We start from the raw sequence: 23329 nt of genomic DNA on the forward strand, positions 1-23329 counted from the left end.
GCCATTCTGAAAGTTTTGGCAACGAGAAAAATCCCATCACCACTCACGACCCAATTGAGTCTGTAGCCATTCCCAACTGAACTACTAGACATTATATTCGTTTTTCCGTACTGAAATTATTTTTTATTCCACACAAAACCAACCCTCTGTTACAATAAAATATACTGCGTACTAATCACTACATTGAGCACCAATATGCCTGGGTTAAATCCCAAATCTCTCTGCCATGCATATGCCACTGTTGATAGTGATTCATCCATCGGATTGGGACGTTAAGCCTGGCGGGCCCCTTGGTGCTATTCGATAGAAGTAGGCTACAAGCCACACCAGGTTTCCCCTTCTCCCTTCCTCACTCATTCTCTACAATACACTTACACGCACACTCACCTAAAAAAGACGACATAACTCTTCACAGATACACATCATGCATAACGTGGTCTGCCGAAGTGGTGTGCAACTTGAAAAAAAAAATGGGTCACAGTCCTGCTATCTATCTGCAGTATGTGGAACCCGAATCACGTTAAGTGAAGAGGGTAGGCATTAGACACAATGTATACAACATTTTCAGAAAATATATGTGTATCTAATGCCTACCCACTTCACTTGCGTGATTCGAGTTTCGCATATTTCGGATAGATGGCAGGACTGTGACCCATTTTCAAGTTGCACACCACTTCGGCAGGCCACATTGTGCATGATGTGTACTATGGTGAGTGTATGTGTAAGCGTAGTGTAGGGTATGGATGATGATGATGATGGTGGGGAAAGGAGAAGGGGAAACCTGGTGCCAGCACATAGCCCACTCCTATCGAATAGCACCAAGGGGACCGCCAGTCTTAACATCCCCATCCGACGGACGAATTACAATCAACAGTGACATATGCACTGCGCAGAGATATGGGATTTAACCCAGGCATATTGGTGCACAATCTAGTGATTAGAAATTGCGCACCGCCATCTCTCCTAGACCCGAGGGTGAAATTTTACATGAAAACTTAGAAGAAAATGTAAACTACTTTTTATTGAGGTTTCTTTATTCGTTTGTTCATGTTCATATTTCATTTTTACACTGCATGTAAAATTACTTAAACTGGAATGTTTACCTAATTACACTCGCATTCTACCAGTCATTCTTTATTAATATTATGCATCTGTGCACTGAGGGATACTTCCAGCTCACTTTTACGATTAAAAAAAAATATTTACATTTTTTTTTCTTCAAAATTCAAAATGGTGGCAGTTCACTGTGCACGGATGAAGCGTTTCCCTCATAACTCAAAAACTATCCAACATTCTGTGATGAAATGTTTTGTATGTATTTATGCATGTCATATCTACAATATGATGCAGAATCACTTCTCTACCTTTGATAGATTGTCTGATAAAAAATAAATTCATTTAAAATATGGTCAAATATCAGTATTTTCTTCTCACACAAAATAAAAAAAATATTATTTATTAAGGACTGTAGTTGAAAGAGCATGATATTGTAAACATGAGTTTCAGCAATAAAATAAAAGGGAGAGAACATGAAAAAGTTAACAAGTTTATGAGTTATGAGGGAAATGCTTCATCACTGTACAGAGAATTGCCACCATTTTGAATTTTGAAGAAAAAATATTTTTTTTAAATCGTAAAAATATTTTTTTTTCATATAGCAGAAGGACAGTGTTTTACATATCCCAATTTTCATTATTGTACAAGATACAGTAATGGAGGAAAAAAATTAATATTTCCAAACATTTTTAATCCTGTAAGCTGTACCTAACTCCTTAAGTACTGCATATTAGCTTTGTTGAAACAGCAGCAGCGCTGTTAAAATTTTGAAATGCATGCACACTCGCACACACAAATACACACACACGGATAATAGCTGAGCATTGTCCCAAATCAAGGGACAAATTGTTACTAAATATATTTTACTGATCTTAAAAATAACAATTTTCGACAGAAGGCGTGAAAGTGAAGACCAACATGGGTTAATAAGCTAAGGATGCAATAACTTCAACAAAAATAAAAAGAACTGGGAAGAATCGTAAAGATTTACGGAGCAGTTGAGACTGTACTGTCAGAGAACAGCAAACTAAAGACATATGTCCACAATAATTGTACAAGTGCCGCTCATTATCAGACTTGGAGAATTTCCTCAGATAGGAGAATTTCGACCATGTCATAGGAAACTACATGGACTCCGTAACTGAAGTGGACACCATCACTGAACCGTGATTGTAACCTCTGAGAAGTGCATAATTTTGAAAATACCTGTGACTTGTCGACTACTAGAAATGGGGTACAGATCCCTTTCCTTTGATAATGCAAGTCATCTCCTACTGCTGTCAGTGAGAATGCCCATGAGTGCTGTTGTGTGTAAAACTAGTCTATTCAAAGCCAAAAAAGTCTAGGGACAAACATGGCAGCTATTTTATTTATTTCATCTCATACAAGAAGAAAAATAAAAAATGCAGTCAATTTCGTGTTGACTGCCTTTTTATTCCATTATTTATTTCAAATAAATATCTATTAATTTCTTTGCTAAAATGATTGTAATTCACGTGCATCATTCTAAGATAAACTGATTTGTGAATACTGAATATGAACAAAATCTGTCAAATAGTTTATACTTTATAAGACCTCTCTGGTGCCGATAATATTAATAATGATCTAATTAAATATGCTTGCAACTAATTAAAGTAGGCCTACCGCACATTAAATCTATTAAACATATCTTAAAATTCGGTCATATACCTAACTGAAAAAAAGGCACAGAAATTAATATAACAACTACAGAGGAATCAGCATTTTGTATATAATATGTTGTATTATAAAACATATGCGACAATAATAAAATAAACTAGTTCGAAATAATAATAGATATTAATATACTACTTCAGAAGTTCAAGACGGATTCTGAAAATGCAGAGTTTATGCAGAATCAAATCAAATAATTAAAATCAGAGTTTAACATAACATGTACGGTTTTTATGGATTTTAAAGAAACTTTTGATAATTTTAATAAAATCACATTATGGACTATAATGAAACAAAAAGGTATAACGCAACATTTAATAGTAGTGATGATGATGATGATGATGATGATGATGATGATGATAATAATAATAATAATAATAATAATAATAATATATTTGCAAAAATTTAATTGATGGCAGATTGAAAAAGATTGAGAAAGAAGAAAAGATGTACAGACTGATTATTTAGTCCTGACAGCTCGATGAGGCAAAAGAGGGGAAGTAATAGGAGTAGAGATAAGAGTGAGCGGTCAGTAAAGGAATGCAGTTAAGCTTAACTGTACTAGAAACATACCGCTATACCGCACACATGACATCCGATCGCTCTGAAGACAAGCGACTGACTAACCCAAACATCCCTTGGCATAACTAAATGGACTCGTCTGACCCAGGCACACACTGCCAGCGACTGCCAGGACTAAATAACCGTACTGTAAGATAAAGGTGTCCTTTTCACAACCATAAGAGCCATACAAGGAAGACATTATAAATACATTTGTCATATTTTCTCGAATACTTCAAGTCCTCGCATAAGCTGCACACCCCACTTTTGAAAGGCAAAAAAATAAAAATAAAACAAACACAAATTAAAAAAATGGAACTTCGAAAAAAATGTATTCACGATAAATTAAAACACAAATACAGTTCAGTTAATAAATTAATATATTTTGTACTGGAATAGGACGCATTTCAAACCGATCTTATGCATACACACACTGCACACATGTCAGCTGTCGTCTTAATCTTAACATGATATCCTGAAACATTATTAGCATGCATTACGATTTCCATGTACCTCCGGATCTTTGATCATTTTAAGATTTTTGCTGTAAGTAAAGGATCATAATCTCATACTTTAGTGGTACTGATTTTCTTCTTAATTCAGCTATCCACTTTTCAGTGGTTGCTTCTAATTCCTGTCCACCATAAGGATCTATCATTCCACTGTCCATCTTCTAAGTCGAATTTAATCGTAACTTTTTTCACACTACCACACCAACTTAAACGAGTCCTTCCTCTTTTCCTTCTGTCCTTGTGGGGGACCAATATATTATCCGTCTGGGCCATCTCTCCACCTCCATTCTTTGTACCTGTCCATACCACTGCAGTATCCGTTTTTCAGTCCTGCTTACTACAATTTCTCTTCCTTCCATCTCTGCTCTAATAAAATCATTTCTTACATGCTGCAACCGAGACATTCTCATACTTCGACGTAACCCATCCATCTCAGTGCTCTCCAACTTTTTCCTCCATCTGTCATTCAAAGTCCAAAACTCTGACCCATATATAAGGACACTCTCTACCACTGTTTTCAAGATACATTTTTTAGTTGCTTTTGTCATTTCTCTGTTCCAAAGGACACCATTCAAGGATCTAGTTATTTTTCTCTTTTCTAGTTATTGTCCTTTTCACAAGTACCAGAACTATCTATAACTGATCCTGAATATTTAAACTGGCTGACATTCTTAATTGTTACACCATTTACAACCAAGTCCTCTCCTTTCCCTCCAACAACCATATATTCTGTCTTCATAAAACTCACTTTCAATCCGTGTAGTCTATACTCACTTACAAGCTTGCTGGACATATACTCAATATCTTACTGATCTTGTCCTACTATTATCTGGTCGTCGGCAAATAGTAACGTATGCAACATATGGCTATTAATATTGATGCCCATATCTCTGCATGAGTCATTCCATTTCTTCGAGGCATTCTCTAGGAAGATTTTAAATAAAGTTGGTAACATTCCACACCCTTGCCTCAAACCTTTTGTAGTACAAAATTCTGATAGATTTTCCCCCATTTTGACACATGCTATACACTTATACATTCTCCTTATGAGGTCTATGAGAGGATTTGGGACTCCAGTTTTTTTGTAGGGCAGTCCAAAGTCGATTAACTGGTAATGTGTCATATGCCTTTTCTAGATCAATGAAGATAAAATGTATATCTTTTCCTTTGGTTAACATTCTTTCCATCATCTGTCTAATTGTAAATATATGGTCTACACAGGATTTGTCTGTTGTAAATCCAGCTTGCTGTTTGGATATCTTATTTTGTATTAAAGACTCCAATCGTATCTTGATTATTTTATTGAGTATCTTACTCACTGATGCCAAAACATTGATACCTCGATAATTCATTGGGTTCCTCTTTGTATATTGCATTTATATATGATAAGGTCCATTCTGGTGGAATAGTATCACCCTCTATGATCTGGTTGAAGAGTTTGGTTAAAATGGTACTGATTTTGAGAATTGAAAATATAAGACACACAAACTATACATTTATCACACTTGAACTTGATTCTGACACCTGTACTGCTAATTCAAATGCCAATTAACAATGTTAACAATATTGACATACTCACGTGGAAAGTTAGTGGTATGTACTATCACCTTAGGAGTTGAGCAGGAGGAAAATTGGGCAATGTTGCCAACTTTACTTAGAATAAGCCACGTACCCGTATTTTTTACTTGTATATTTTGGAAAGAAAAGTGCGTGGGGTATTCGAGAAATTACATTTAATTATGTGTGCGGCACAATAAAAAGATAGCTTAAGAATACTGGAAAGGAAACTAAACTAAAACTGTATGAACTAATGGCAGTTAAAGTGAAGTTCAGAATTATGGAATTAAGCAAGAATAAGGAAAGAAAAATTGAGGCCGAAGAAATTAGATTTTTAAGAAATGTTGCTGGATATACTCTACTAGACAAGAACAGGAACAAGAATATCAGGAGAGAACTCAATATCTGCAAATCAACAAAAAAAATATACACCAATACAGAAATGCCGGAAGGAATATGGAGGTCAGATACAGGAACACCGCATTATGAAATTAACATTAAATTTTAAGGATAGAAGATATGTTGGCAGACTGAAGAAGAGGTGGGTACAACAATTCTATTCATGAAATTTGGAACTGGTCATGCAAGGCTTAATACCTGAAAATTATGATGACGACGAGTATGATGATAATTAAATTAGTTTCCACACATTCAGCAATATCGCAGAAATTATGAACGGTATAAAAAATATACCCTTATCCTTTTTTATTCTTTATCTTATTAGGAACAAAAAAGTTTATTAGGACAAATGTTGTAGAACTGACCTGAGACAAGTTACAGAGAAGAAAAGAGATAAGTGTCTGTTACTTCATATATCTTGAAATGGTGACTTCGACAGGCTTTCTGCCACAGATTCAGACAAAACACCTCTCACTCATAAGCTGTACATGCTCAGTAGTCATGCTATTCCTTCATTTAAAAATCTTACGGACTAGGATATATGAACATATACCCCTCCACTATACTGGGTGTAAAAAAATACATGCTACAAGCCTCGGTGGTAGGTAGGTGCATACTAAGTGATCATATTTTGTTAATAAACTCATGTCTGGAAACACTTTGTTTACATGCTAGCGTCTCTGAAATGTGGAGGAGAATATAGGCAGTACGGATCTCAAAAACTAGGAAAGAAGTACAGTAAAAAAGACAATTAAAATTAAAATTGCACCCATGTCCAGAGACCCATGCCCAATAGTCTGGCCCCCTCGCTCACCTGACCTGACACCATTGGATTTCTTTGTACATGGAAACCCTAGTGTACGAGACTCCCATGGAGACATAACAAGATCTTGTGGCACGAATTCAAGTAGCAGCTGGAGTCATCCGAGATATGCCAAGAATATTTCCAAGAGTTCGACATGACATAACCAGGCAATGCACAAAATGTATCGAAGTTGGTGGCAGCCATTTGGAGCATCTTCTGTAGTTGATTAAAATAATGTTTACTTACAGTATTTCAATTGCCTTTTCAACTTCTTTCCTAGTTTTTGTGATCTGTACTGCCTATGTCTTCCTCCATATTTCAGAGCTGCTAGCATGTAAACAAAGTGTTTCTGGACATGGGTTTATTTAACAAAATATGATCACATAGTACTCATCTACCTACCACCGAGGCTTGTAACTTTCCTTTTACATCCTGTATACGTTGTTAAAACTTGCTACACTACATTAATTTAATACAGTTGGTATTAGCATTGTGCATTATAGGCGCTATGTTTGATTCAAGTTTGTCAAGTACAACGAAGTTCGATATTTGCCAATGTAGGAGGAGGCTGTCGTGTTTGTTCCATCTAGTTAAAAAATATTCTCTGTTCTCCCCTCCCACCCATTCATGTTTTAACCGCTTAAGCATTTTAGCACAGATCTTGCGATTAGTTTTTCATATGAAATAAGGCGAAATTTTTAATGTCTTATTGTCTCTCTCATGTTCAAACATTGCAGACACTAACTGGTACAACTTCCACAAACTGAAGGACCACAAAAGCAGTATGATTGTCGCACATGATTTGAGAACAATGCTAAACTATGATATGAATCCAATTTTAAATCTTGTTCACATTTTTGTAAATAATTCATAAATAACACCTGAACCACATTACTGCAAATGGGTATCTAGCATTCAAACACTAAAACAAAAATTATATCAACACATTAATTGTTCATATATGATTAATTAAACAGTGACTATATATACACAATTCAGATCTAACAAATATTTAAATATATTAATTTTAAAAAGTCAAATATTCCTAACTTAAATATATTAAGCTCTTCATCAAACTATTCCCTCATTTACCTATCACAGCAGCCATAATATATCTTCAGAAATTTGTCTTGTATTTCTTTAGCTCCACCTTGATGTGATGAATATTCGTCAGCTGCGCACGAGTATTTGGTGTTAATAATTTTTGGGAACGGTGATAGTACTGGGTGAGAGCCAACTGCAGAAGTGAGGAACCAGTCACCAAATTGGGAAATGAAGACAGGATCTCTCGATTCAACTCCTCCAAAGACCGTTTCCATCCCGCAGAGAAAGACTGAACAAGTGCCAATGCTTTTTCTGGAAAGAAGATATAAACTTTTAATCTTTCAGAACATTTTGCAAAATATACAGTCATTAGGACTGGCTATGTTTACTAAATTTTGAGCTTTCAAGTTCCAGTCATCACTCATCAGGAAAAATGAGAGAATTCAGAAATAGGTGGCATACCTCTTGTTGTATAGGTCTATGCTTTGTGTCATCAAATCCTATCATCAGAATTTCAATTCTCTCATTTTCTGTTAACATTTGAAGGGTACACAGGAATAACGATCAAGGTCCATTTTAGAAATTTTCGAAAAAAAAAAACGAATTTTAAAGTTTTAGTACTTAGTTATATGTGTATTTAATAGAAATTGACGTGGTGGAATGTAAAGAACGATTATTTCTTATTAATTATACAATGCCATTTTGTTCTAAATTTGGATGGCAACAATGGAAAATGCAATATAAACAAACAATGTGTATGTAAACTTCCAAAATAAGAACGATCAAGTTCCAAATACGAATCTTCGAGATATATGGGATACAGCAGACATTATAGTGAAACACCACTTCTACCTCAAACATTTAATTTGCTTTTGATCGTTTTATATATAATTTCAAAATATAATTCTCGTTTTCCTTTCATTGGTCTTGTACTGCAGGACTGCAGAACTGCTTCTTTATTTGAAAGTCATTGAATGTTGCCGTTTTAAAATCTAATAATCCTTGGCGCTACAGCTCATCAAGGGCCCAGACCAACCAGCCAGTTGCTGGCCTCACGTCCACATGCCGAAACACAGGTGGACGATCATCCAATCAGAATAGAGGTACCGTGTGGTTAGCACGATGATCCCCCAGCCATTATAGCTGGCTTTTGTAACCGGATTTCGCTGCCTATCATAGCTCCCCAAGTGCATCATGATACTGGGTGGGCACCGGTCCCAAACACTGGCCGAAATTTCATGAGAAAATTTCTTTCCCCATGAGGACTCAAACCAGCACGCATTCCTTAATGCAAGTCTTAGGCAGAACGTCTGAGACCACGACGTCACAGTGCAGGACTTGAAATATGTCATCATATGAAGCAGTGGAAGATTGTCAACTCTTTCGCATTGTTCTTCTTCTGATTTCTTTTTAGTGGCTTGAAATATAATTAAAATAATGTTAGAAAATGACTATTATAGACTAATTTGGATGTTTAATAGCATTTGAAATTAAAATGCGATAAATAAAATTAAAGATAAAATAATTTTGACAAATAAAATAGAAACTCACTATATAGCTTTCATATCGTCCGCTTGATGATACTCAGGAACACATTTTTAGTACGGTATCTTATTTTACATTGTAGATTGCAATGGACCTCTAGGTGAAAGGGGTTTCTTTTCGCAGTAGCTATTCAGAAATTCTCCCCATCCATAAAGTACTTCTTCTATCTTGTAATCAACTATGAAGAATGGTTCAGGTTCCTTCCTAGGGTTAGCAATCTCATGTCACTAGTCGTCAGGAAACTCACATCTTATCTTCTGGTTTATAAATTCTACATTATTATTGCACTTGAGGTACGAATGACCTCTTTTTGGAAATGTTGCCAACAAACAAAATTTCTTCACTATATGCACTAAGAAATGGAAAAATCGAATCACAATAAAATTTGTTATTCTGTCATCAGCAGGATTCACAGAACATGTTGAATTCATGCATAGTCACGCAAAATTTCAAAACAGGAATACCGCAACATTAAGCATACTTCATCATGCACTTTGTTCGAAACCGTTTCATCATGTGTACAAAATACAGATTTCCAGTAGAAAGTGTATGGACTTAGCACGAAAAGACTATAGTTGCCTGCAGTAATATGCTTCACTTGTTGAAAGTTTAAGAATTGAAAGATTCTTCCAGTAATCCATAGAAATTGCTTCCTTAATCATAGACTTTCTGGACTTGAAAGGTATCCAAACATTCAGAACACTTTACCTCATACAAAGTATCTCTTTTCCTCTTATGTAGTTCATTTTGAGTCACTGTCGTTTTTGCCTATTCAAATTGTGTACCTGAGTTGCATCTTTATCGTTGTTTATTTCTAATTCAAGTTGAGATATATTGGTTCTAAATTTATCGCAAATACATGCGTCACTTCTGAAATACCCAAAACTTATGCTGTACTAATTAAAAAAAATCAACTAATATTTCTTGTAGGACCTCATAGTATTTACAATGATGTCCTGTCAGGTGAGCATTCTATGTAGCACAGGAAGCCATTAGATTTCATTCGCTCATTAATCTACTCCTTTCTATAAGTAAAATATTCTGAGAACATCTCAATCCTCAACACTTAAACAAGCGTCTTCTGTAATTTATTTGACTCATGATCTGTATTCCTTTCGATGAGTTAGAAGTACATCAAAAAATTTTATTTTCTTTGTACTAGCATTCTGCATAGCTATATTCTCTGTTATTTCTGATACCTCCATGTGACTTATGACTTAATTTTAAGACAACATCTGGAACAACTAACACAAGCCTGAAAGAATGTCCTTGAAACAAGCTGCAAATAAGACCTTGTTTACTTTAGTGCAAAAAATAATCATTGCATTCTTACTCAACAGTGCAAAAAGTAATGAAATTGTCGTCAGTGGCGCAGCCAACGGGTGGGCTAGGTGGGCCTGGGCCCAAAAAAATTTGTGAATTTTTAATTTTTTTTTTTTTCACGGAAAACACTCAACATCAAAAATAAACCATGGATCCAGAGCAATAATTAAGATAAGAAGTCAAAAATGCGTTCATTGACACCTTATTTTATTTGGTTTATTTAGACCATGTTCTTGCTCTTGCAAATTCATTATCGGAAGAACCTAAGTCTTCAAAAATGGATATTAGTAAATGTTCGTCCCTCATTAAGGCAATGATAGAAAACTTTTCAAAGCTCCGAAACGAAGAAAAATTGTAAAAGAACAGGACAAAATTCCGGCACACCAGCGATGCTGATATAACCTCTGCAGTTGTGAGCATCGTTAAATAAACCATAATTAAATTAAATCAATCACCTCAGTCTCTGGTAAGAGACTATTTCGTTACTGATGATGGTGACGCTATGCTGAAGAGTTCCAATTCAGAACAACAAGATAAGATTTTGCTGACAGCAAGTTTATATAATATACTTGATAATGTCATATCAGAAATGAAAAGATGGTTTGAAGAAAATTCTGTTTTCTGCGAAGCAGTATCAGTTGGTGATCCAAAGTCTTCTGATTTCATGAACTTCAAGATGCTGCCAGAACTGACTGACTTGTATGGATCTTCAAATTTTGTGTTAAACATAAACAAGGAACTTCTAGAGAAAGTGTTCCCTGTGAATATTAAATCAAAACATGTGTGTGACCTATATTCTAAACTACAGAACATAAACATGGGTTTGGCATTCCAGGAACTACTCCAAGTTTTACAAATTATAGGCCTACTGATCTGTCCCATCACGACTGCATCCGCAGAAAGGAATTTTTCTGCATCACGACGAATAAAAACTTACACCAGGACAGCCATGTCAAGCACAAGGCTTTGTAATCTAGCAATTTTATCCATCGAGAGGAAGAAAAGTTGGAATTTGTTGAAGGACCCATCATCAGTGGTCAACAGATTCGTGCTAGGAAATCTCGACAGCTCCAGATCAACTTATGAAGCGTTTGTATGACTCGCATGATTGTTTATCATAATTTTGCATGTTATTAAATAAGACTTCCGATAATGAGTTTCAAAAGAGTTGACGACAGTGCCACTGTCAGGTACTTTATAAGATCCTATCTTGTAAACGCAGTACCAATCTAAGATAATAGCTCGACCATTACCTTTCTGATTACACAAGTAGAGCCACAATAATTTTGGTGTCAGAACTGATCATAATAAAACTGATGACCGGTAGAACCAGCCATAACAACATGTTGGAAGTATCTAATATCTATAGTGGCAGTAACAAAATTAAATGATATGCAACAAAGATACTCACTTTCATGATTTTTCAGTTCATCTGCTTGTCCCTTATCAACCAGCACTTCACCTTCCTTCACAAACTGCAATATGCCACCAAAGTGAGGTGACAAGATTTCTTCCACATATTCTGCACTGCGAGTATTGAACCGTTCACGGAAGCCTTCTGCCTCTTTAGAATTGTCCCGAGTGCGTTCCTTAATGCAAACATCAATATTTTACTTTACATTTGTTTATCAACTGTCCGAAGACAGGTCTGAACCTCATTAGTGACATCAATAAAGGTGCGTACACACATAGGGAACATAGTGAAGCGAACTTTCACTGTTTGGAGCAACATACAAATAATCAGCAAATGGTCAGGGAACATTCGTGTTTGCTGGTAATTCGCAATAATGGTAGACGATTTATTATAGTAAGTGCAGCAGTTATTATGGGCTGTCTAACAAAAATAAAGTTGAAAAATAAAGGGTGATTGTGACAGATTCCACTATACAAAAGTCGCAATTGCTATAGAATAGAAGCATTGACTTGTTTAATTACTTACGTTAAATTCAGTGGGATAGTTTTAAAACTTTGTCGAATTTCAGCAACAGACTTTGAAATGTTACTATGCAAAATAGGCTAACACTTTGCAAGAAAGACAGACTGGTGAGAAGCAATACCTGTTCATGAAAGATTAGCACTAACACTTCAATATCTGGCAACAGAGGATTCGTATACAAGTTTTATGTGTTTATTCGAAGTTTCCAAACAGCCAAGTTCCATGATTTTTCCTAAAATTTCCTGGTCCCGATATAATTCAATAAGGTTGATGCGGGACTGTATTTAAAATTTTTGCCACCTCAGGCAACTAAAGAAATGTTGCCCCTTCGACATAAATAATTTATTATGAAAATTAGTCAAAATTAAGACAGAGAATCGAATAATCAATATTCAAATGGAATTAATTAGTAAAACAGAGAAAATAATACAAAAGAAATAAAATTAAATATAACTTTAAATGTCAGTAATGTATTACAGTACATTCAGCGATCACTGCCCTGCTTTTTGTTGGATCTGAAATCTTCTAGAGGGGCCTATTGTTTCACTCCTTGACTGGTGAAATAGTCTCTAGTTACTTCATTTATTGCTCAGAATGCTGGATCTAATTTTACTTATTTCATTTCCATACTCATCAGTCATTATTTTAATTACATGGGTGCTGATCAATACTGCCATTCATTTCACTTTCATTATCGTACTTATTGTTAGTTTAGAAGATGTATCACATAACAGTGACGATGTACTCACATCAGTTTTTGAAAAAATACCTCAGTTTCATTTTGAACAACTCGATTTTGTGTGTCTTACTACATAAGCACTTTTTGTTTCTTTTCTAATTATTTTAAGTTTTCACTGTTTTCTATATTCAGCCTCAATTCTTTTCGTATCCGAACTTGATAATACTAATAACTTAAAACTTCATAATTTAACAACTGCAGACAGTCATTTTAAACCTGTAACTTATGCATTAGTTCATTTCAACTAATAATAATAATAATAATGATAATAATAATAATAATAATAATAATAATAATAATAATAATAATAATAATAATAATAATAAAATTTCAGGTATTTAACCAATAAGTTACCAATTTTTGCATAGAACAAGTATTATTTTGCTTTGAGATGTTATGAGCTGCCATGTAAAATTAAGTACGGTAACTTACAAGCTTTAATTATGTGACGCACATGTGAAATAAAGCTTGACTGGTATATTATAATCAGACAACCTTACTACCTTTTACTAATTAGTTAATTAATTACATCCTGTTCGCATATAGTATAAAAATACCTATTGTTCGGATATATAAAATTTAATGTAAAATGTTTGTCATAAATGCACATGTTTATAAAATTTCTCAAATTTTCACAGCTTGAGTATGGTACTGATCCCAAAAATTTGCCATCCAGTGCCATGGCTCATGTTGGTCCATGCGTAAATATGGCCCTTTGTTGATGACATCTTCTTCAATCCATTCCAGTTTTGATATACTACTACTGGTTTGTGAAATTAGGTATACTAACCACTGCGGTCTGCTGCTACAACAAACTACGAAAAAGTGACAAATCCCATCCACAGCGAATACCAATTTCCTTTGATGTACTGACAAGCAATGGATCACATACAAAACAAACCAAATGACTGGTTTACCTTCGCTGTACCGTCCACATGTTCCGAATTCAGTCAGCAAATGCATTTGTTCATTGTTCGGTCGCTATATGGGCTTAAAACTAGTGTTGTGGGATTTAATCGATTACTCTAATCGATTAATTGATCAATTTCTAAGATTGTAAGATTAATCGATCAAAAATATTTAATCGATATTCCTCTCTCGGAAATTGCTTACTTAAAAAGCACAATAATACTGTTATTTTTTTTATTGCAAAGCAGATAGCGTATGGAAAATCTTTGCACAAACACTTCAAAAAGAGATGGAAATATGAGGACAGTGACCTAGTCTATCTCTATTGAAAGTTGAAACACAATGCGAAACCCTTATTAAGTTTTATGGTTTTCCAAGAAAACTTCCACCTTGTTGTCAGCTCATCTTCCTAGCATATGAAATACATACTTTTCTGGGCTTGTCTCCCTCATCCATTTCAAAATAGCCATGTCTATACTGTGTGCAAGTGAGAGCATAACTACCTTCTTCTCTTTTTAAAATCTGGTAATTCAATTACAACAGGGGCCAGTCTTCTGTTTCGACTGCTGTACTTTTGCAGTTGCAGTTTCTGTACTGAGTTGGTATATGAAGGTTGTGTGTTTAGTTTGATAAAAAAAAAATCAGTTTTCTGTGGTTTGTGAAAAGTGTAAACTCCATTATGTCATATGAGAATTTGAGAGGCAAACTTGGTGAAATGTTAGGATTTAAATTAAACGATCGTGGAGAAGTGCTTGACAGAAAAAAAGTTTTTCGTGTTTAGTGATGCAGGAAACATTGTTACTAAACATAGAGCGGCACTTAATTCGGAGCATGTGAATGCACTCACATGTTTAAAATCATGGATGAAGCAGTATTAACTATGTGAGTCTTCATACTTTTTGTTATTTATGTTTGTCTCAAAAATTCCCAGAGAAATTGACACAATAAATTATAAGCCTCGTAATAAATATGTTAATAAGTAATTGAAATAGTTGTTCTGTAATAAAACGATACAATATTTACAGATATACAACATTTAATACTTATGCTAATCACCTAACACATGTTAAATTTAACAATATTGAGTGGCCTAGTGCCAGACTTGCCTAAACCACAATTACACTGAAAAGTTATTCAAGTCTACTTGGACGTCATTTTTTTAAATAATCACATGTCAAAATAAAATTATTTCTCTTTTACCGTAATCTAGTATGTATCTAGTCCATGTAAAAAAGTAAGTTGAAAAATATCATTAACTCAGAAATGTGTTAACTGTAAAACGAATGATAGGCAAGTTTAGCCCTAAAAGAAATTATATTTCAAGCCCAAACATGTGGCATAGGCAATGTTAGACAAGTTTGGCCCTCATAAAAAAAGTTTGAAACCCAAATAAGTGGGATATGCAAGTTAGGTTCAAAAGTATAAGACATTAAAATCATTGCAGGTCAGTGGTATGATGACCGATTTATTGGACTAATTAACAAAGTTACGAACTATAAATCTTTGGAACACAAAAAAAATACGGAACTCTTTATTCATTATCCCCGTCAGTTGCTTCCATGTTTGGATTGTTGAAACCTTCTCCTTCTACTTTCAGATTTCGGTAATAATAGTGGTAAATTGGAGGGATATATTTGAGTAGTGACATTAAATCTTTCTTCTTCTCTTTCGTGATTGGCCGACCTCTGGGATACATGAACTTCAATTTCTGAGAAAAGTTTCGCGATGGGCACCCTCAGAGCCCTTTCCGTGCTATATCAACCACATCAAAATCTATGCAGTCAGACACACTGTATGTTTTGTAGAAAAGTTTCTTGGGTTCATCTTTCCGAAACTGTAATCATCGAATCTTGAGCCATTCCACTTTTTGTTTATTTTCTGATATTTTTCTGTTTGTTATTTCATTTTCTAAAGTATCTCAACTATAGAATAGTTTGCTAGTCATACAATGGACCTGAAATTTTGGATTTCTTTTCTTCGCATCAGCTATTACTCTTTCCCACTTTTCAGGAACATATACTTCTTCATGATAGTGTTTAGACCTCTCGATGACTCCAAAGTCTATGTCACAGATATCAAAACTGTGGCCAGGAATGAAAAATTTTTGATTGATCACTTGAAGGGTTGGATGGTTTTGGCAATACGTAAGATAAGAAGAGAGCTGTTCTGCCCTCCACAGCTGTCACTATAGAGTGTAAGAACTTTGGTTGTCTGTGGGAGAAAATTGTTGATATGATTGAGAAGACATGCCATTTCGAACTCCATAGTCATCTAAAATGACAAAATAAAATGGTACATGTGGTGACATAAGCTGTAAATTTTAGCCAAACAACAACAATTATTCGTACTTAGCACTAAGCTTGCCAAACCAACCTCATCAAGGGATTTTAATAGATTTGATTTCGTAAAATACTACTTTTAAGCATGCAAATAGAGCTAAACTTGCTTACATTATAAAATATTAACTGAAAATATCCACCAAAAATAGTGCTTAACCCTCTGCATTTCTTATGGGTTTTGAAAAAATGTAAGAGACAAATTTGCCTAAGCGTCACATTATATAAACTTTGCAAAAAATACAATTAAAAATAAGAAATCATCCATTAAAATATACTTATTACAAAAATTACTTACCTGATGAAGTCAGATCACCATAATTGGGTTGATAATCTTTGTCAGCATCACTGTTATCTTCAAACATGTGAGGCGTGCTGTTCCAAAACCCTCTAAATCGATTCGAGCAAATTTTTCAGGAAACGAAAAAAACTTTTACTGCTTTTATTTTTATTTTGAAATGACTGATTTTTTTTTTCTGGTGAATTTAACTTGAAAGTAGAAAACATCAATATAATTTTTCATATAAATATTATAAACCAAATTGCCAAAAATTAATGTTCTTTTTTGTATTTAGTGGGTTTTGGAACTCGATATTTATTTGGAGGATATTGGAAAGGAACAAAATGTATTTAGCAGATATGGGAAAGGAACTTTAAATATGTCAAGTTTTAGACACGAGATGAAGCCTATGAAAACAAAGATTTCAACTCATTCAATCGTTCTGCCCATGCGCAGATCATCCACTACAAACCCAGCATTCTCCAATCTTTTCTATTTTCTGCCATCCTCTTGGTCTCCGCATATCATCGGTACATCTTAATGTCGTCTATCATCTGATATCTTCTCCTGCCCCGAACTTTTCTCCTGTTCACCATTCCTTCAATGGCATCCTTAAGTAGACAGTTTTTTTCTCAGCCAGTGAACCAACAAATTCCTTTTTCTCTTTCTGATCAGTTTCAGCATCATTCTTTCTTCACCCACTCTTTCCAACACAACTTCGTTTCTCATTCTGTCTGTCCACTTTACACGCTCCATTCTTCTCCATATCCACATTTCAAATGCTTCTATTTGTTTCTCTTCATTTCGTCGTAATGTCCATGTTTCTGTTTTTTTTATATTTTGTAGAAATTTACTCTACTTTTTTCCCTCTTTATCCATTTTTTTCTTTACCCCCTTTTTCGTTTCTCTCTGTTTTCTGTGTTCCGCTTTCTTAAAATAGTATGTACACAACACCCATGCCCAAGGTGGGACTCGAAGCCACAACCTTTCAGACCAAGCGATAGAGACGTTCCGTGCCCCTACCGCTTGTGCCATCTAGGCTGGCAAATATACAATGGCACACTCCACACAAAGCACTTCACTAGTCTCTCCCTTAGTAGATTTCAGCTAACATATTGTAAATTTATTCCAACTCAACAATGTAACATTTATTCAAAGCAACAATAATTATCACTCTCTACAATTTAATTTCACTCCTGTCAACAATGGGATTTGCTCTCCACACAGTAACACAGTATTCGTTAGTGCACTCCACTGACGACAATGACAATTTACTTGGACTATTACGAACAACAATGAACTGTTAATCTTAACTAATATTCACAAAGCACTATTTACAACACAGAACTGTCAGTTCTCAGTTCACAGCTCGTTTGTCTTGGCTAGTTCTTCTAGCTCGGTCACTCGCGTTCACAGAATCTCGAACCCCATACCTTTAGAGACGATCCGCTGAACTTCGAACTCAGGTCCCCCAACTGCGGTCCACTGCACTCGAACTCCCTAAGCCACAGCACATGCCACAGGAAGCAGATGCGCGCGCAACCCACCCAAAACACGGCCGACTTAGCTCTTCCTCCGTTGGTCGTGAGATCGAACCTCACGTGGCCGTCACAATATTTATTTATAGAAGCGTTACAAGGATATTATTGATTATTATACTATTCACGTAAATAATAATGCAGATTGAAGATAAAGAATTACTCAAGAAATAATCTATAATCATGCTACAAATTTGGATATGGTGGACTACGTATTCGAATACATACGAAAGTAATCATTACTCAACTCTTAATAGAACACTGTTGAGCTGAATTCCAAGAGAAAAATATCTTCAAATGTATGCAACAATCACATATATCACAATGGAATCCCAGCAATAAAGAACATAGAATTCAGTCCAGGATTTACTTTGAACAATCTCCTTATAAATACACATTTGCTCCTACAGCTTCAGGTCATCACTTTCATCGACCAAAAATATATCCAGACGTATGCAATAACCACAAATATCATAATGGAATTCCAGCAATAAAAAATAGAACTCAGTCCAGGGTTTACTTTGAACAATCATTTTATAAATTGACATTTACTAATACAGCTTCAGGTGGCCAAAATGTTTCCTTCATCTTCTTCTGCTTCCTCTGCTTGCTCTCCATTTTCATTGATGAGATGGGCATAAAATTCCAGATCGTTGTTTGTTTTCCACAAAGGACCGAAATATTTTGAAAAAAGTTGATCAATATCTTGAATTTTCTCCTTTTTTACTGTCACCCCAAACTGTTTTCTTTGCAACTGCAAGTCATGGATAGCTTCTCCTCGTTTCAAAAGACTTCGGTAAACTCCAAAATCGTTACGATAGTGCACTACTAGAATATGCAAACAATAGATACTGGCTATAGAGAATATTGGAAAAGTCGCTTGGTATTTAGAGGATATTGGAAAAGTAACTATTTTTCAAATGAATTTTTTCACTATATGCACAGCTCTTTTGAACATTATCGAAGTATAGGTCAATAGAGTGCATTAATCCTTACTATAAATAGATAAAAAATAATTTTGGTGAAAAAGTGGATTTAGAGGGTTTTGGAACTGTGCGCCTCATGTTATGAATGGACTTCAGGTCTAACTCTTCATATGCCATGTTTGTTTGTTGCGTAGGCAACTATGTCGCACAACTTGCGTCTAGAACCTAACCTATCAAAAGCTTTCACCTGAGTAAATAGTTAGAAATTCACTCGCCAGGTGGCAGTGGTGTAACAGTTTTCGTATTAATAGAATCTTTTGACACTAGATGGGAGCAACACTAAAGCCGAAAAATAGAGATGTGTATTGTTTTATTAAGTCTTGCTGCTTTACACTCTATTCCCTGCTCTATTCAGTAAATATGTTAAAGGTTAAAAACTGATTGGCAAAAAATATTAATTTACAAGCTGTCCGACAGGGAAATGATTATTGTAGGTCTACTAATCAAAATCAAGTAATTGCAAACAGAAAGAAAAACCATAATTCTGATGACAAAATGTACGCCTATTCTGATTTCCTGAAATATAATGATTTAACACCATTTTATGAGGTCAAGCATTGGTCTGAAAATGTCGATTCCTCAACATATTCTCAAATACTTCAAAACAAAATCTCATCTAGCTCTGATAGAAATTAAAAATCAGAAGAATTCAATACAAGGCAGTGATACCAAGCCGAAAAGTTATGTTTCCAATAATGTACGATGCAATACAGTCTCATAGCAACACTTCATTGGAGAGGAACAATATTTCAAGATATAATTCTCATAAATTAGATTCCACTTGTGTAGATCCCATTATGTAAAATTTATCCTCCAACAATTTGATGAATTCTGGAAAGAAACAGCTAATGAACGATTTTCTAAAACAAAAAATACAACAATTAAAAGATATAATTAGCCACCTACCAATTATCTCCTGGCTTAGTTGCTTCATAGGTGGTGCCTTGTCGGTATCACTTGTGACCTGTCTTCGGACAGTTGACTAAACAACAAAACAAGGGATCAAGATGTAAAAACAAGGGATATAAAATTATGCCTTTACTGAAATCAGACTTTTTCCCTAGGACTGGTATTTAATTTTAATATTAGGATAAATTACTATCTTGGAAATTTCAAGCTCATAGGGAACTTGCACTCTAAATATCATGCAGTCGAATACAGGGGCGTTTTAAATGAAAATAATACTAAATGATCTTATTTCTCATTACGAATGCCATAACAATAGAAACTTGTTAAAACTAGGGTTGCCATAATGAAGAAACAAAGAAACCAGTACATGATTCACAAGTCAATTTGATCGACAGAAAAAAACGTAGGAATTTATAAGAAACTTGTATATATCATTTATTTTTCACATTACTATCACTTGTTTACTTAATGTGGATGAGACTGGCCACTTCAGTAATACACTTTACCTTATCTAGCACATTATTTGGCATGCAATTTACATCATTACCATTTATTTTAGCACAACACCATTCATGTCACAGAACCTCTCATACTTCTCAGAACTGTGAAGAGAAGGAAGGATGAGTTGTGAAGCTAACTGCAGTTCACATTATACTCTATCTGCAGATGCGTTTACTAACTTCAGTGATAATTTGTTTCTTTCTTGTATCCACTGACCATTCATCAAAGAAAATGATCTTTGAACGTTGGTATTATATCCACATAGAGAGAAATAACAATTCTACCATTTGCAGCAGTTCTAAGTACTGCACCACGGAAATACAACTGCGACAAAAATTTACCGAGATTTTGTGTGAAATCATATTTTTAGAAATTTCCTCTTTGTTGTGCAGTAGCAAAAAATTAAATTTTATCACCTAGTCAGTCGAAAGAAACCTAAATCAGGCCACCGAGGTTGATATTGAGAAGAAGTCCATATATGAACCTTGTCTGCCGTATCTTTCTCAAAAGTACAACGTCCCTCTTAAACAATGGTCCGTCATTGGTTTGCTGTTTGGCAGTAGAGGTTCAAAAACAAAATTCACATGGAATTATCTTAAGGAACTTCACATTCCTTTTGATTATGTAATGTCTATTCTTATAAATATTATCAAGGATTGTCTTCAAATATTACATCATCTCTATTTCAATTAATCAACTTATATTTGCCTTCAACAATTAACTTTCTTTTCTCTTTAATGTATCTATTTATTTTATTTTATTGGGTTATTTTACGACGCTGTATTAACATCTAGGTTATTTAGCGTCTGAATGATATGAAGGTGATAATGCCGGTGAAATGAGTCCAGGGTCCAGCACCGAAAGTTACCCAGTATTTGCTCGTATTGGGTTGAGGGAAAACCCCGGAAAAAACCTCAACCAGGTAACTTGCCCCGACTGGGATTCGAACCCGGGCCACCTGGTTTCGCAGCCAGACGCACTGACCGTTACTCCACAGGTGTGGACTCTTTAATGTATCACATCACATTATTGTACATGTTTATTGTATTCAGGACCCTTGTGGTCACTCAAAATTCTTTGAGCTGATGTCTATAATTTAGAAATTTATTATTATCTTGCTCCCATTTGAGTATCATTTGAACACTATCTTACAAATTACTGCATTTTTCCAGATTTCTGTCCTACTTCATTCAAAATCGTGGACATCAGTCTTTTCTCCCTACACTATAAAGCCATGGACTGTCCGCGGCCCTTTGTTACAACCCAATGCATTTTCTCAATTCTCTTCATCAGATCATTTTGAAGGGATATGTGTTTACATTCACAAAAATATATAAGTAAGCTCTTGAAGGATGTTTAATTTACATTCAAACAATATAATTTATTGTAAACAATAAATGCATAATATTCTAAATTGTAAAACTTTAATTAATAATATAATTTGTTTATATCTACATTTTATACAGTTATATTACTGAATCATCAATCAATGCAGAGAACTTAAATTGTACAACGAGAGAGTGAACTGGGCATCAGCAGAAATATTTAAATGTTCCTTATTAATGTTGGAATATGTCTTGAAATGTTTGTGAGAGGCCACAGAAACTAGTGAAATGTCATAAGTATGCCTCAAAATTGATGTTTCTATTTCGATAAATAAGGTAAATTGATGAAATCAAGAAACTGCTGTAATGGAATTGAAAACTGGCAAAGCTATAGGAAGTTTTACAGGTTTTCCCGATTGCAGGATGCTCTATACGCAAGGTCATGGAGATTGTGTCAGTCTTCAGTCTGGGCATTGCACACACATATCTTTGTGGCTACTCCGTGCCAAAGGTGAGTGTTGTTGTTGTTGTTTTCTAATGCCAGGTGTCTGACAATAAAGTCATTTGACCTCTTGCACTCCAATATTTTTCAAAGATATTATCATGACTAGTCACTGAAGCACAGATTTTGAGGTGTTCCGAATCCATTTCTTGGTTTGAGTTGCACAATGGGCAGTTAGGGGACTAATATATTCCAATTCTATGCAGGTGTTTGGCCAAACAATCATGGCCTGTTGCCAATCTAAATGCAGCTACAGACGATTTGAGTGGTAAATTGGGAATTAACTGTGGATTTTGACGCAGAGAGTTCCATTTTTTCCCGTGGGATTGAGTTATCAAATTTTGTTTGTTGAAGTCTAAGTATGTAGATTTAATAAATCTCTTCACAGAGTAATACGTAGATTTAGTAACAGGTCTGTAAGTAGCAGTGCTGCCCTTCTTTGCTAAAGCATCCGCATTCTCATTTCCCAGGATTCCACAATGGGATGGTATCCATTGGAATACAATTATTTTATTGAGTGATAATAATTGAGAGAGTATTTTAGTTATTTCTGCTGTTTGAGATGAAGGTGTGTGTTTAGAGACGATTGATAGAATAGCTGCTTTGGAGGCTGACAATATAACTGCATTCCTAAATTTATTGATGTGGCATAGAAGATTTCTGAGACTTTCACTTATTGCAATGATTTCACCATCAAAACTTGTTGTTCCATATCCAAGAGATCTATAAGTGAGAAGAGACAACATGTAACACCTGCACCGGCACCTTGTTCTCTGGAGATCAAGGATCCGTCGGTGTATAAATGAAGCCAGTTTTGTGGAGGGTACCTAATATTAATTGTCTCTAAAGACAATTGTTTCAGTATTTCAGTGTT

The 23329-nt window shown here is 34.9% G+C and overlaps 1 long non-coding RNA gene across 1 annotated transcript; it reads right to left on the reverse strand.

The window, feature by feature from the left end:
- Positions 1 to 954: 954 nt before the first annotated feature.
- Positions 955 to 22700, reverse strand: LOC138710221 (uncharacterized). The gene is made up of 3 exons (XR_011335181.1): positions 20125 to 22700; positions 11906 to 12083; positions 955 to 7938 (listed from the first exon to the last, which is right to left on the reverse strand). It is a non-coding gene; the product is annotated as an uncharacterized lncRNA (long non-coding RNA).
- Between the last annotated feature and the right edge of the window lie 629 nt (positions 22701 to 23329).

The sequence above is a fragment of the Periplaneta americana genome, chromosome 12 (genome assembly GCF_040183065.1).
Source record: "Periplaneta americana isolate PAMFEO1 chromosome 12, P.americana_PAMFEO1_priV1, whole genome shotgun sequence".
Taxonomy (NCBI): Eukaryota; Metazoa; Arthropoda; class Insecta; order Blattodea; family Blattidae; genus Periplaneta; species Periplaneta americana.